We start from the raw sequence: 15476 nt of genomic DNA on the forward strand, positions 1-15476 counted from the left end.
AAAAAAAAAAGTACGAGGTTCAGTAGCTCTTAACGGAAATACTTGGGGTCAGAACAGTTCTGATTTTGGATGCTTACACAAACGTAACTTGACACCTTAGTGACGGAACTCAAGTCTAAACCAATGAATTTGTGTCTCATGCACATCTTAGGCACATAGCCCGACTATAATTTTATACAATAGTTTCAGTGTAACTGTGCCTTGCCCAACCTGTCACGGGAGGTCAGGTGTGGAATTTTCTGCCTGGAGTGTTACATCAGCACCAAAACCTTTCCGAGTTTGCAGCACTTTGGATTTCAGATGTTTGGACTTAGGGACGCTCAACGTGTTAGAATCAGGACCTCAACCCATGGCGTGGAAGAACTCTGTTTGGCCCATGGCAGCTGGCTGTTATCTCTCTCTCTCTCTCTCTCTCTCTCTCTCTCTCTCTCTCTCTCTCTCTCTCATGGACAACAGATTCTTAAAGACTAGAGAACTCACAAGGCAGAATGCATATGCTAATTTACCCTGTTAAGCACCTACAGCTTCCAGATGTTTGAATGAAAACAAGGAGAGGAGACACCTTTGGGCGCTCAGCTGAGCCTGCACAGTTCCCAGAGGGAAGGCAAACCCCTTGTGTATGTCCCTGTCCACGCCCCCTTCCCTGGTCTCTTTTGCCGTTTCCTCCTTTCAGCCCCAATCATTTGAGGCTAAAGCACTCCAAGAACCTACTTAGGTGCTTGCTAGTTACTTACTTGTCTGCTGATCTTAGCTAATTTTTATTTTTTAATTTATTAATTAATTTATTTATTTTTTGCAGTACCAGGGATTGAACTCAGGACCTTGCGTTTGCCAGGCAAGCACTTATTCTACTGAGCCATCACCCTAGCCCCTGATCTTAGCTAGTAGCAGGGCTTTCAGTGCCATTTCCATGGTATGACTCCCTCAGTGTCTCTGGCCAGCTTGACCCCTCCATCTGGAGGTCTGTTAGCCACGTCACTATCAGAAGCCGAACCTCCGAGCCTCCCAACCTCTGCCCCAAGACACGTCACACCTGATACTCTTGTGGCTCATGGGACTCCATCTCTCTAGTCACACAAACCAAAAACATCAGACTCATCCTTTATCCATCTCCTTCATAGCCTACATCCAATCTATCTTCAAAATCATAGGTGCAGCGTCTGGCCACACTTAGCACCCTACTTGGTACAAGTGACCATCTTGTTCCCAGACTGCTACAGTAGTCTCACAACTACTTCCATTCCCTCTGCAAGCCTGTTCTCTATACAGCAGCCTGTTCTGTTCCACGCAAGCCAGAGCCTATTTCAGAAAAGCTTTCATGGCTTTACACCTCATTTGCAGTCAGAGGCGGTACACAGCTTCGTAGGGTCTAGTAGCGTCTCAGCTCATTCTGCCCCAGCCAAGCCCAACTGGCCACCTCACTCTCCCTCAGACACAGCTGGGACACTGTCTTCAGGCTCTCGCACCTGCTCGCCCCTCTGCTCCAGGCGTCCCCACACCTAACTCCAGCCCTCACCTTCCTTACAAGGCCTTCCAGGGCCACTTATACCTACTAACCTGCCACATTCTGCAGCACTAAGATCTTTTACTGTAATAATATCTTAAATTTTCTTTTTCCATTGTACTCATCATACATTTTTGTGGGTCTTCCTCTGCCAGAAAGTAAACTCCTTTGGGACAGGATTGATGGTTCAACAACATAATCAGGTATCCCTAGAAGAGTGCCTGGCTTACACAGAAGCTCCTACCTTAACTGCGAGCTGAATTTTTATATTATTCCATTTTAAAGAGTTTAAATGGAAGGGGCTACACCTGGCATGTGGCTGTCCTATGGGGCAGTGCAGGTCTGTTTCCTTGTTTGGCAGAGGGCAAGGAGGCATGCGTGTCAAGCAGCTGGCCATGAGAGGTGCTCAGGGCATGCTTCCTCCCCACCCCACACTGCTGCAGAAACCCCGTTACTGACTTCCGGGGAAGAGGGCTGTGGCACTTTTGTAAAGGCAGATCTGGAGAGGGAACCCCCTCAAGGACTCGGTGAAGAAACAGATGGCATGTGATAGACGGCTTTCCAGAAGGTTGTAAATTCTAGTTTTGTGTACATCCATATTATACTTCTGATGCCTCCAGACCACTTGCAGAAGCCCTGAAAGCCTTGAGAGGAGCTTTGGGGTCTGCTAAGAGGCTTCAGCAGGGGCCCCAAGAAGTCTACTTCTTCCCACTCAACCATTGTGTCCTGACTCCTTTGCAGGGCAGAGTTTCCTTTTATAGGGTTTGAAAATCTCTTCAAATCCCTACAAGTAATCTCTGAAAATGTAAATGAAATGGAAAACTCAGATATTCTAACCCCAGCACAAGGAAGGGAATAGGGCTCAGTTAAATCAGAATGAGCCAGCCTTAAAACTGGGGCAGTCTGGCTGAGGTTTGAAAATTCAAAGCCCTCCGGGTTCTCAGAACCTTCGGTCTTCAGAGTTCAATCAGAGACCTGAATTTTTTTTTACAGATTCAGATTCAGTAGTAAACAATGTTACCTGATAACTTTTTAAATTCAGATGCAACCAGCTACCCCAGGTGTTCTACAGCACAGCATGAATTAAGAGCAAATCCACCCACAGAGACCCAGCTTGAAAACCCAAACCCTCCAAATGCCTCAGCGCAGATGAATGACACCTGACGGTGTCTGTAGCAGAAAAAAAACCAAAAATTTCCAAGACAGTCTTTGGAGACAAGACCAACAACATCGCTGAAACTGCTCACTAGAGTCTCATGCAATAGTCCTCCTCAAAATAATTTAAATTGTACTTGTTTAGGAGACGGGGGCTCCTCAGCCGGAGAAGGTGGTGGAGCAGGAGGAACTACGAGGTGAGTTTTGCTTGGAGAAGCCTTTGTCTCCATATCTGAAAGGAAGACCTCTTTAGCTTCATCATTTTTCTCAGTAGTCACCTCTTCTCTAGGAGGAAAGGAATAGTATAGGTTATTCAAATAAAGACAGGATTAGAAGAAATAGACAAAAAGAAAACGGAACACCCAAATGCCACACTTAAAAAGGACACTAATATTTCAGGACAACTCTCCAGACTCCTAGTGCCCACACTTACAAAGCTGTCCTTCCTGAGAGACAGAGAAGGGAGGGAGGGAGGGAGGGAGACAGACAGGCCTTGAGGTTTCATTTGCCTTCCAGCTGCAGGGTTTCAGGGCTAGCCTGGCCCGAGGCCCAGCTGAATCTCCTTTTTGCCCCATTTCCGCCACTGCAACCTGCAGGTTTCTCCGTCTCCTGAAGCAGGCATGGCTCTCTCCTCCACTCAGGCTGTGCAAACCCTTCCTTCAGGGGAATAGGACTTGCATGTCCCATGGTTACAGATTCAAACTGAACTATCCCTTAAATACTATGTCCCAGGGTCTAACATTTAGCTATAAACTAATTGCATGTCGATTCTCAGCCACAGCCCACAATAGATCCAGGGTCTTTCAGCTGAAGACGCTCCAACAGAGGAAGTGGCCAGGAGAGAGGTGGTCTGGATTCCAAGCTCAGCTTTGCAGCTGACCTCACATTTCCTGTGTGGTGCCCCTTGGAGTAAGAGCCAGCTGCTCACACTGCTGAGGGGGCGTGGGCAGACAGAGAGCGCACTTGGTGGCCCCAGGGCGTGACTCTCCAGGTCTGCACAGAGGCCTCAGCCTCCTGGATACAGTGCCCACCTTGTGGATGAAGCCAGGGTGTGAGTTGGCTAAGCCCCTCTGGCAGCAAAGGTTTCTAGCACCCAAGTATAGGTGTACATATATAATCCGTGATAGATATAACATAATCTATCATGGATTACATATATATGTATGTATATCAAGAAAGTATACAGAGCTCCTATCAATTCCTATTTTACATCCCAATAAACTGTAAGATCAAGGATTAGCAGATATGGATAACCACTAAGAAGATAACAATGTACAATGCATTAATTATTGAAAATGTCCCATTAATCAGCTTTGAAACTGTCTCCTTATATTTGTTTCTCAAAATAAAAAAATAAAAGGATTAGCAAAAACTGCTAGATGAAAATCTGTATTTCAGTTTACTAACTCATTTCTTTGACCAGTACCTTATCAGATTTAGTGAATAAATTTGTTTCTTTTTTTTTTAAACTTGAGGAGGATTTTTTTTTGTTTTTTTCTGGCTCAGGCTACCTTAAGGGCAGGTCTGATGTGGCATGTGGTGCTGGGGATTGAACCACAGTCCCCTGCATTTGACTGAGTTTGCCTAATCAGGTGCTTTAGACAACTGAGTTAACCTGAAAGCCCCCAGACTTAATGAAGATTTTAAGCTTACAATGTTTCTTAACAAAGTTCCAACTAGAAGTTTCAGCTCTGCCAGTGTTTGTTGTTTATTCTCTTTTTGATATTCGACTTACTACAGGCTGAGCTTTCTTGGCAGAGGTACGGTAGGCCACTTGGCTATTCTGAGGGTCACCTTTGCCAAGACTGGTAATGTGATTTGCTAATCCCCTTAAGCCACCCAAGGAAGCGACTCCAACCTGTTGACCTTCACCGGAAATAAAGGAAGAGGCCGAAGAGCCTTTTGGTCCCCTTCTTCCCACCAGGAAGGGTTGGAATCTGCATGTGACCTTCTGACACCAGCGGGGGAGCTGGGCCTAGATATCAACAGCAATTCGAGTAGAGCCTAGCTCTGACATCACTCAGCATCCTGCTACTTGGCCTTTCTTTATGGGGTGCCACCAAATTGGATCTTAGGCATCACCACACAGATCATCGCAGGCATGCCAAATGCAGCAAGAATACAGGGTGTCTACCAGGTGTGGTGGTGCATGCCAGAGATCCCAGCTCTCTGGAGGGTGAGGGAGGAGGATCACATTTTCTTTTTTTTCGCAGAACCGGGGATTGAACTCAGGCCCTTGTGCTTGCCAGGGAAGCACTTATTCTACTGAGCCATCTCCCCGGCCCTGAGGATCACATTTTCAATTCAAATTCAATTCAACATCCTGTATGGCCAAGCCTAACACCAGGAGAAAGTCCCAGGCAATTAAAGCCTTTTAAAACTGAGAAGGACAAGGGGTGGAGCTCAGCGGTGTAAGTGCCTGCCTGGTAAGTGCAGTGTCCTGAGTAATTTCTGGTACCAAAAGAAAAAAGAAAAAGGAAACCAACATGAAACTGAAAAGGACAGTTACCCACTCAAGTCTCAGGCAAGCTCGGGCCGAGCAGCTGGTCAAGGCCTGCTCTTTCTCAGGGAACACACATTATCCACCATCGGCTAGCACAGTCCAGGCAGCAGACACACAGGGGTAATGAGTGCCCGCGGGCGGGGAGCCTGCTGCCTCCTTAGTAACAAGGGTTGAGCTTTCAGGGAGCCCCTGCTGCCCCACACTGCATCTGTCAAGGTCCGCGTTGCCTCCTTCCACATTCACAAGGCATCAGTGTGATCCCCACCCCCATTAAGAGTGACTGGTGTGAGCTTCTTCCCACTGCCCACACAGCAGACACAACTGAGCGTCCCCAACCCCTGAAGTTCTCTTTTCCACAGCAGGTTACACAGCAGTTTTTTTCTCTCTGAGGCAGCTAGTAATGGGCTCAACCATTATTCCTCATTCTAACACCGCCCTGCCTACTCCCCCCTTTCCACAGGCAAGCCAGAAGAGAGCTTTTGGGTACCTGGTGGTCATGGCGACTCTGCGTTTGATCACCTCTGAAGCCAGGTCTTGGTAGGGGAAGTTAGTGGTGTCCACAGGGCTCTTCTGCGCCATGGCCTGCACTCAGGGGCTGAGGGAACTTCAATGCCATGCACCTGGGAAGCTGAACCACCAGTGCCAGAAACAGGCTTCAGGGACCAGTGGCTCCAGGTGTTTGGGACATAGTCCAGCAGAGGGCTTTCCCTGCCGTGTTCCCAGTGGGTCTCCCTGATGTGGGCCCTAGCCCCACACTTGAGGTGTTTCTTCACACACCTGCCATGGGGGTAGATGGGAAAATAGCCTGGGTCCTGCTGACCATGCAGGTAAGAGGAGACGTGATTGTTCCAACTACATGATGAGGGTAGTGAGGACAGCTGTTGTTATTCCCAGGCAAAGGCTATGGAAATGGAGGCTCAGAGCAGCAGAGTGAATCTCCCCAGAGCGCACAGCAGGCCCTTTCCCAGAGGCTTCCCCATAATGGCACCACTCCTGTGGGGCCCTGCCCTCTCCAGGCTCTTTGGCCTCCTCCCAGAGCCCTTACCTTTGAAAGGAAAGGAGGGACATAAGAGCAGGGGCTGGGAGTCAGGGCACTTAGCAGATGCAGCCTAGCCCTGAGGGTACACAGAAATGCTGGCGGCCACAATGGGCACTGTGGGACATCCTCATGGTAACTGTTTATACTGTGCTTCCCACTGGACAAAAGGGGACTCTGCAGCTGATAAATGAGGTGCTTTTCCAAGAGGCACAGAGATAGAATTTGAACCTGAGTCTCTCTGGCTGCAAATGCTGTCTTTTCTCTGCCACAGAGCAGAGGGACTCTCAGGAGGGTGCACGTCTCCTTTCCTGTACACTGGGCCACAGCTACACAGTGGCTTTGTCATCGCTGGAGGACAAACTGCCATGGCAGAGGCTCAGCAGGCTGCGCTCCTGGCTGGCAAGTTCATTTGTACTTACCTGTACTTACAGCACTTGCCTCCCAGTCTTGCCCAGCTTGGTGCTTAACTGCTCCCCCCACCCTCAGCTCATGGCTGGGCTGGGAACTGCGCTCTGCCCCTGCCTGAGCTACTGCCCCTCCTCCGAGATCAGCAGATGACCACCAGAACGACCACCAACAGCAACGCCCTGGCTCAGCCTTTTACCATCCTGGAGTCAGCCTTTCTCTGGAACCTGAGTTATTGGGGTTGTTCTGTGCCCTCACAAGGTAGCAGCTGACGCTAATTGCCCTGTTGATGTGGCCTCTGAAGTCCCCGCAGATGGTATCTGTAAAGCAGGAGGGAGTACTTTTTATCAACAGAACCACTCTAGCTCAGGTGCTGGTACGTGACATCTTGATGTGCACCAGCTGATGGCACTTTACACGGTGGATTCCTGAGCACCCCCGAGAGCGTCGCCACCATCGAGCCTGCGCCTGCCCAGTAACTCTGAGAACGCGGCTGAGGCTGAGTCGGCAGGTGCCTCCTCTTTGAAATCAAAGGAGTTGATTGTGCAGCTCCCACTTCTGTGCTGAGTGAAGTTGGGCAAAGTAATTTAACCGCTAGAAGCCTTGATTTTCTTATAGATTATAGAGGAGTGACACAGTCTTTCTCCTAGAGCAGTTGTGAAGTCTGAGAAAATATTTGCCAAAGTCCTCGTCTCCCCCCTTTTTAAGTCATACTTAAATACGCACACTGAGCCCAGGAATGCCTATAAATGTATATGAGAATATGTACAGATAGATGTGCCTTGCTTCCTAGCCTGTCAGGACTCTAAACTCTGTCACCCCAAACCCAGTTCTCTACGTCATGAGGACAGGAGGGCTATCGCTTCCCCCTTCATAGATCAGGGCCTGGCAGCATTGCTATTCTCTGGGGAGTTCTGCAGTTCTTTAAAGTGAGTCAGAGGCTTCGGCGGCATTGCGTTTCTGTCTGTTTCTTATAGCCATGATTCCCAAAGTCTGAATTTTTGTGAAGGGTTTTCAAAGCACAAAGTTTTTTGCTCTGTGCTTGCGGGTGGCAGGAGCAATGACTGTATGCAAACTTCACCCGGGACGCAACCACTATATTGATTTATTTTTGAATGGCCTGTTGGGGCTGGGAACGAAGGTCAGTGACAAAACAGTTTTAGAGAATGTGCAAGGCCCTCGGTTCAAGTCCCAGAACTGTGCAAAAACAAAAAAGTCTGATTGTGTGCGTTTGTCACTAGTGTAGTGCAAAGGCTGTGGAGAGCGAAGTCCTAGCTTTGGGTGTGAACCCTTGGGAGTTTGTGGTAGTTCAGCTCCCTGTAAAGTGATTCACAATACAATCCAGGAAAAACCACTACTTCTTGTGCTTCCAGGTTTTAGGCTGGGACATACTGAACACGAGTTCCTGAAGCGTGGCACCAGGGAGCTTTATATGCAAAAGAAGCTCAGCAGGGGGGCCGGGGAGATAGCTCAGTAGAATAAGTGCTTGCCTGGCAAGCACAAGGTCCTGAGTTCAATCCCTGGTATTAAAAAAAAAAAAAAAAAGAAAAGACACTCAGCAGAGTGGTATCTTAACAAAGAAAAAGTTTCAGACCACTTATTTTTCCTGTTCTGCTTTTTTTTTTAAACATTTATTTATGTATTTAGTGTGTGTGTGTGTGTGTGTGTGTGTGGCCAGCTCAGCCCACCAGGGGGCGGGGCTGGCTGGCATGTGGTGCTGGGGGATTGAACCGTGGTCCTTGTGCTCTGCCAAGCTTGTTCCAAGTAGGTGCTTTAGACCACTGAGCCATCTCGCCAGCCCCCCTGTTCTGCTTTTTATTGGTACAGATTTGCAGTACATAATGATCATATTCCTTATGATTATCTGGCACACACACACATTTTTTAAAATGTGCTTAGTCCAGGGTCACATTACACAGACCAGATGCATAGTGATCCTCCTGTTTTCAGCCTCCTACACGCTGGGATCACAGGCACGTGCCACCACGCCCAGTCTCAGTCTCAGTGTTAGGTCCCTGCATCTGCCTAAGCAGACACTTTAATCCACTGAGCTACCTGGCCAGCCCTTTCCCCCACCCCAGATAGGGTCTCATTCTGTAGTTCAGGCTGACTTTGAACTCACTGTATAGCCCAGTAAGCCTCACTGTAACCTCAAACTCACCTCGATCCTCCTGCCTCAGCCTCTGCAGTGCTGGGATTTCGGGTGTGCACTACCCCACCTGGCAACATCCTTGTTCCCATTCTAAAGTGCTGGCATCTGCCCTGACTCAGCTCTGCCTTGTCCCTTTGTCCTCCATAACTCTGCACATTCCTGATGGCTCCTGGACCTTCTTGCTATATGCATTAAAGACAGTGTGGCCTCCCTCAGCTCCAGTGATGCTGTATCCACGCCCTCAGCCACTACTGCATTCGTCTTCGGTTCCACAGGAAACACTGTAGAAGGGGTGTGGCCCGCTCCGGGGGCCACAGCACAAGGGCTGGGCAAGGTGTCACACACCTCTGGAGACCAAGGCTGGAGGATCACAGGTTAGTCTAGCCTGGACAAGGTACTGAAACTTTGTCTCAAAATAAGAAAAAATAAAGGTCTGGAGGTGTAGCTCACAATTAAGGCCCTGTCCGGCTGCTTTTTCCTGTGGACTGTGGCTAACATAGACTTAGAAACCTTGGAAATAATAGCGTGGAAAAACTTTAGGAGTCTGAGCAAGGCAGCCATGGATTAGTGGTGTCTTGGTTACTCTTGTTGCTGGGACACATCTCGGACACTCAAAATGAAGGAAGGAAAGCTTTATTTAGCTCAGTTAATGGAGATTTCAGTCCATCCTCAGCTGGCTGCAAGGCAGAGTGGCACATGGCAGAGGGCAGCTGTTCATGGTGGTGGTGAAGAGCAAGAGCATGAAAGGAGCAGCAGCAGCAATGGCTACAGAGAGGACGCCTGTCCCCCTTATGTGGCACTCAGGCTAGCTGCCTCAGGCTGGATGTAGCACTCACACCTATAATCCCAGCAGCAATCACACTCATGACCCCAGTGGATCATGAGTTAAGCACATACTTTAGAAGTCCACCCCATGCCTGCATGAGGCTTTGTGGACTGTGGCTAGCATAGACTTAGAAACCTTGGAAATAATAGTGTGGAAAAAGTTGTGTCTAGCTGTCCACCCCAAGCCTCATGCAGGCATAGGGGGGACACCTAGACGCAAACCATAACAAGCGGCCAACTTTTGTTCTCCTCAGCAATGCGAATCACCAAGAAAGATCACAAAAGGTAATGTTACTCTCCCTCATAACAATTGCCTGCTCCTTATCTTTGACTCCTTGTAGGGTGGAATCACGGTTTTATTTGAGGAACATTTAGGACCTAGCAAGATGCCCACCACAAATTAAGCACACATAAATGCTCAGGAGCAGACAGGAAGATGAATGTGTCCCTGCTGTCCTGTGGAGAAGATCAGATCCTGATCACCGCAGGGAGGGCTGCTCAGGAGCCACTCTGGGCTTCTTCACTGCATCTCAATGTACCTTTGGGAGCAATGCAAAAAATTCAAGCACAGGGAGCAGTTCTGGTGGTGGGCTGCTGGGGGCAAATCAGCATCCAGTGGAGCCTATCTCAAAAATCCAAAAAATAAAATGAGCTTGCAGTCGTTCTGGAAGAGTCTCTTTCGTGTCTTTCTGAGGTGTGCGCATGCTGCTGCTGGGAGCCAGCCAACGAAGGTGGAAAGGTGACAGCATGGCCTCATCCACCTTAGCCATGAACCTCTGGCTAGTCCCCAGCATCAGAAACACAGGGGCCGGGGAGCCAGCTCGAGGCCTAAGCGCCTACTTAGACAATTGCAAAGACCAGGGTTCGATCAACAGCACCACACTGTGCTGAGCCAGCCACTGAAACCGGGCGTGGTGGAGGCTGAGACAGGAGAATCACCACGTCTATAACAAATAAAAAATTAAAAAAAATTTCAAAATACAAAGACCATAAAATATAAATTGTAAATCAATTCAGTACATTGAGGAAGTGGCCACAGCACAACTACACTCAAGAAACAGAACTGCTTTAGAAGGTGGCAAAACTATGGGGTAATTATGTTCAACTTGAGGGTTTTTTTTTTCTTTTTCTTAAAGAATGCAGTTTCCATTTATTCTGCCAGAGTTAACTGTGGCAATGACACATGAAGTACCATATTTCCCCAAAATACGCCTCAAAGGTCATCACCATTGTGACAGCCAGTGTCGTCAAGAGGTTGCACCTCACAGCTCTCTTGCTCGGTGACAGCTCTGGATGGGAGAGGAGGGAAAGACTGGCTCATTGGGGCTGGCGTTTTCAATCTCGTTTTCTTTTTCTTTTTTTTTTGCAGAACCGGGGATTGAACTCAGATCCTTGTGCTTGCCAGGGATACTGAGCCATCTCCCCGGCCCCTAATCTCTAGTTTTCAAGACTGATTATTTTCTAGCCTGGTCTCTCTTTCAGGGAGACAAGGAGTGTTTTTTTGTTTTTTGTTTTGTTTTGTTTTTTTTTGGTGGAACCGGGGATTGAACTCAGGCTCTTGTGCTTGCAGGCAATTGCTTATTCTACTGAGCCATCTCCCTGGCCCCAAGACAAAGAGTTCTGAATGACAACTCTTTCAAATTTAACAGTTAAACCACACTTGGACTTTGCAGGTGTCCCAAGTGCATCCAGGCACTATGGGTCACTGTTGTAGTGGCCATCAGCTGTCTACTGGGGACATACCAGTCATCATCCTCATGGCTGTTATAACCCTTCAGACAAATTTACTATACACTGGGAGTCTTCTGGCTTCTTCTGTTGGCTCAGCCTTTCTACAGATAACGGCATCTGTGCTGCAGCTCTCTAGAGTAGAGCTTGGGGTCCCTTTGCAAGGAGCACTGTGCGGACAACCCATGACGAAAGCTGGGCAGCAGCACTGCTTGGGAAGTGGAAGAGTCAGTTTTCCTTAAAGGAACATCACCTCCTTGGTCATTTTCACAGTGAAATTCTCATTTTCCAGCACGACTTGGACTCGAGTGGGGCAAACCCCCGAGATGGGCTGTTCCGCAGCTGCTCTTGCTCCATTCTCCAGAAGTTGAGACGTTAGTGAAAGAGATGATTCCCCAATGTGAGGGGAGTTTTTGATGGCCCGTAATTTGTGTTTGCTGTCCTGGTGATTCTGCTTTTAGTTCTCATTCAGGAGGGTTAGTATGAATTACAGATGCCGAGCACTGTCATAGCCATCTTCAATAACTCTAACTTAAGAGTTTGGATTTATACTGCCCATGTTTTTAATGAGATGGATTTCCTCTCCCCCCAATAAATAGAAGACAGCTGCAGGGTTCCAATAGGAATGTGAGTCACGCAGGGTTGATCCATAAAGTTCTGAACTTTGTGGCTGTCAACAGGATCCACTCGAAGCTCTCCTTGCAGTCAATCACTCCCTGGCCCATGATGAAGATGTCATTGTGTCAGTTTCAGATCTATACTGCAGTATTTGTAAAATAATACTTTGGCATCTTTGGTACTTCTGTCCTTAAAATCTAAGAAGTCCCTGGATATATCAACTCTAATAATTGGATGGTGTCCTCAAGTTATCTGGAAGACCTATTTCTTTAATTACATTTGCCAATCTACTACGGGCAATCCACAGCGAAGAAACGTAAGTGGAGCCTTTTCACAAACACTCACCAACCTGAGGTTTAGGACCTGCTTCATGGAGAATGCAGACAGTACAAGTGCAAGGTCCTGTGTTCAATCCCTGGTACTGCAAAAAACATACATATAAATAAAAGTGGAGAATGCAGACAGCAGGTAGGCGTTTTTCTTTTGGCTCTGAATGCCATGGTCCCAGCCTGAATCTGAGGGTCGGCCAGATGCAGCAGGTGTGTAAGGGGCCTCTGGAGCCGGGCCAGCCGGTGCTGGAGAAGCTGGAGGTACAGAGCCCCCAGTCTTGCTAGCTGCCTGCTGGATAAGAGGTTTGAGACTTGGTGAAGGCGGGTAACAGGGTGCTGTCAGGGTCACCAAGGGGAAGCATTTTTATGGTTCATGGGAAATATTATTCTTAAACATACCTAGTACATTTCCTGCACCGCTCACAGTGAATACCTGACCCTTCATATAATTACTCCAGAACCTCATTTTAAGTTTCTCTTCTAGTGCACACTGCGAAGGGAATGTAAAGAAGAAATACAGAGCAAATGGTTCTGTTATCCAAATTTTAACTTACTAACCCGTGACCACACCAAACATATAGCTTGTTACTTGGTTTATTTTTTCACTCTGAAATACTATCAAATTTGGCATGGGAAAATCTAGAAAACTTGGGGCAGCGAGATAGCTCAGTGGTCTAAAGTGCCTGCTTAGGAAAGCTTAGGCAAGCAGGCAGGGATTGTGGTTTGATCCCTGGCACTACATGCTGCACCAGCCCCACACCCAGGGTAGGCTGAGCTGGCCACACACACAAACAAATCTAGACAACTAAGGGCAAGTATAAAAATGCAAAGGAATTCTGTGTTCAGATTGCCTTCATCTTACAAATAAAAATGAAGACCACAGATATTTGTATGTAAGACTAGCAGATGTTGCAAAGAAATGGCATAACACTACATGAAAAGCTTAGGAAATGTGTATGATCAAGCAATTAAGAATATTCCCAAGTTTCACATTTCCTAATCAGCTCCAGAAAGAGCCACTTCAGAATCCAAAGGACAACATATCAAGCTCAAATTACCATGGAAATGTATTATATTCCAAGATATACTGAAAATCAGAAGCATTGTGCTTTAAAACTGTTGCCACTGTCTTCTGAAAAACTACAGAGCCTTTGCTTTGGAGCTCCAAAAGCAGATTGTCCTACGCAGAGAACACAAAAGACCAGTATGCCAAGAAGGTGGTAAAGAAAATTTTCTTTGGAGACCTAAAACCCACATGAATGTTAAAGTGGGTCAGTTCTGCTCTTCCAATGGACAAACATTTTTTTTTTTTTGTGGAACCAGGGATTGAACTCAGGCCCTTGCACTTGCCAGGGAAGTGCTTATTCCACTGAGCCATCTCCCCAGCGACATTTTATGGTTGAAAGTTCTTAGAACAATTAATAAATCTTAAGCTTCTATAGTGCATTTAAAAAGGCTTTGTTATTTACTCGGGGTAGAAAGACTTCAGGAAGAGAAGACAATAAGGACTATGGAACAGGGTATGGCAGCAGGAGATATCACCTGTTGGTGAAGATGGTTCTGACTGGTCTGTCAAATCTTTATGGTCTCGTTTTATCTTGCCTCCAGCCAAGTCATAACTTATTTTAAAATAATTTATATTGTAAAAATGAAGTCATCTCAATCCATACCCTTTCCTCACCCCAATTATCCTATTGTTAGCACAATTCATCAACAAAGGACAAAAACCTGGACGACAATTCTTCACTACAGCACCTCAAGGATCCAAGAATGTTCAGGTTATGTGACCACATCTGCTACAAATAGTGTCATCTTCTGGATTATTGTACTGTATGTCAGAGAAGCCAGACATAACATCTGCATGACCCAGAACTAGTGTAGAAGACTCTTCTGCAAATACCTGTCATTAGATAGGCTTTTGCTGCCACTTGTCCATTAGAAAGGCATTAGTGGTAGTGCATGTAAACAGAGCCAACTGGGCAGCGTAAAACTGGTTACCTGTTGGGTCCTAAAACTGAGGAAGACTAAGCTAAGCATCACCACATGAAACACGGAGGTAAACTGATGGACTCACTAAGGCGAGGATGTGAAACGGTAGCTCCTTGGTAGTCTGCATTTCCTATTTTTATCAGACTCCTCTCCCCAATACAGAAAGTCAAGAGTTAATTTAGAGCAGATTTTGGGGGGAAAAGTGTATCAAAAAGCTTAGGTGGGGGCTGGTGAGATGGCTCAGTGGTCTAAAGCACCTACTTAGAACAAACTCAGCAAAGCGCAGGGACCAGGGTTCAATCCCCCAGCACCACATGCCAGCCAGCCCCGCCCCCTGGTGGGCTGAGCTGGCCACACACACACACAAAATATATAAATAAAAAAAATAAATTAAAAAAAAAAAAAGCTTAGGTGGGTGTCTTTGAGTACTTTCATAGTCACTGTCCATGCATAAAGAAGGCATACATATCATTAATGTGGAACCACTAGTTTTGCTACAGCTGGTCTGGAAGCCACATGCTCTGGATTACTTTGGGAATTTGAAGACAATCTTTCAGTACTCTTCAAACTGAAAAAAAAGAAAAATTCTGCCTACATGAACATAAATACTATTTTTGAAGCTTCAATTTCTGTTTAGAAGAATGGTGCCTCCTTTCCTGTATTTGACATTCTGAATCATTAGTAAGATGCCTCCTTGACAGACTGTCTCGCTCTAAGCTTGACCACCCCGAGAACAATTCTTCTCTGCAACAACGCCTGGTCTGAACAAGCCAAAAATTCTTTTTTTTTGAAGAACCAGGGATTGAACTCAGGCCTTGTACTTGCCAGGCAAGCGCTTATTCTACAGAGCCATCTCCCTGGCCCCCAAAAATTCTTGAAAAGTGGAAATCAAATTTTAGGTGATCCTTTTCCTGAAGCCTAAAGCATTCTGATCACTACTTTAGGCACATGACATATCTTGCTTCAGATTTGAAAAATGGACCAAAAGCACAAGAATCATTATTTAGAGAATACTTTATTAGTTTCTGTAATCAAACCCACGTAGATAAGACCTTACATATTTAATACAGTGCGTTACCCCTGTACAAATGGAAAAAAAAAAATTAAGTTTTAACGTTTCTTGACCAATATGGCTGTTAATTTCTGTACAATGCCAACTCAATATGGTAACCTGGGATAACTTTTTCCAAAGTTGACAGCACAGTTAAAGTTTCCAAAAATTCAAATTA

The sequence above is a fragment of the Octodon degus genome, unplaced genomic scaffold (genome assembly GCF_000260255.1).
Source record: "Octodon degus isolate 3935 unplaced genomic scaffold, OctDeg1.0 scaffold00017, whole genome shotgun sequence".
Classification (NCBI taxonomy): Eukaryota; Metazoa; Chordata; class Mammalia; order Rodentia; family Octodontidae; genus Octodon; species Octodon degus.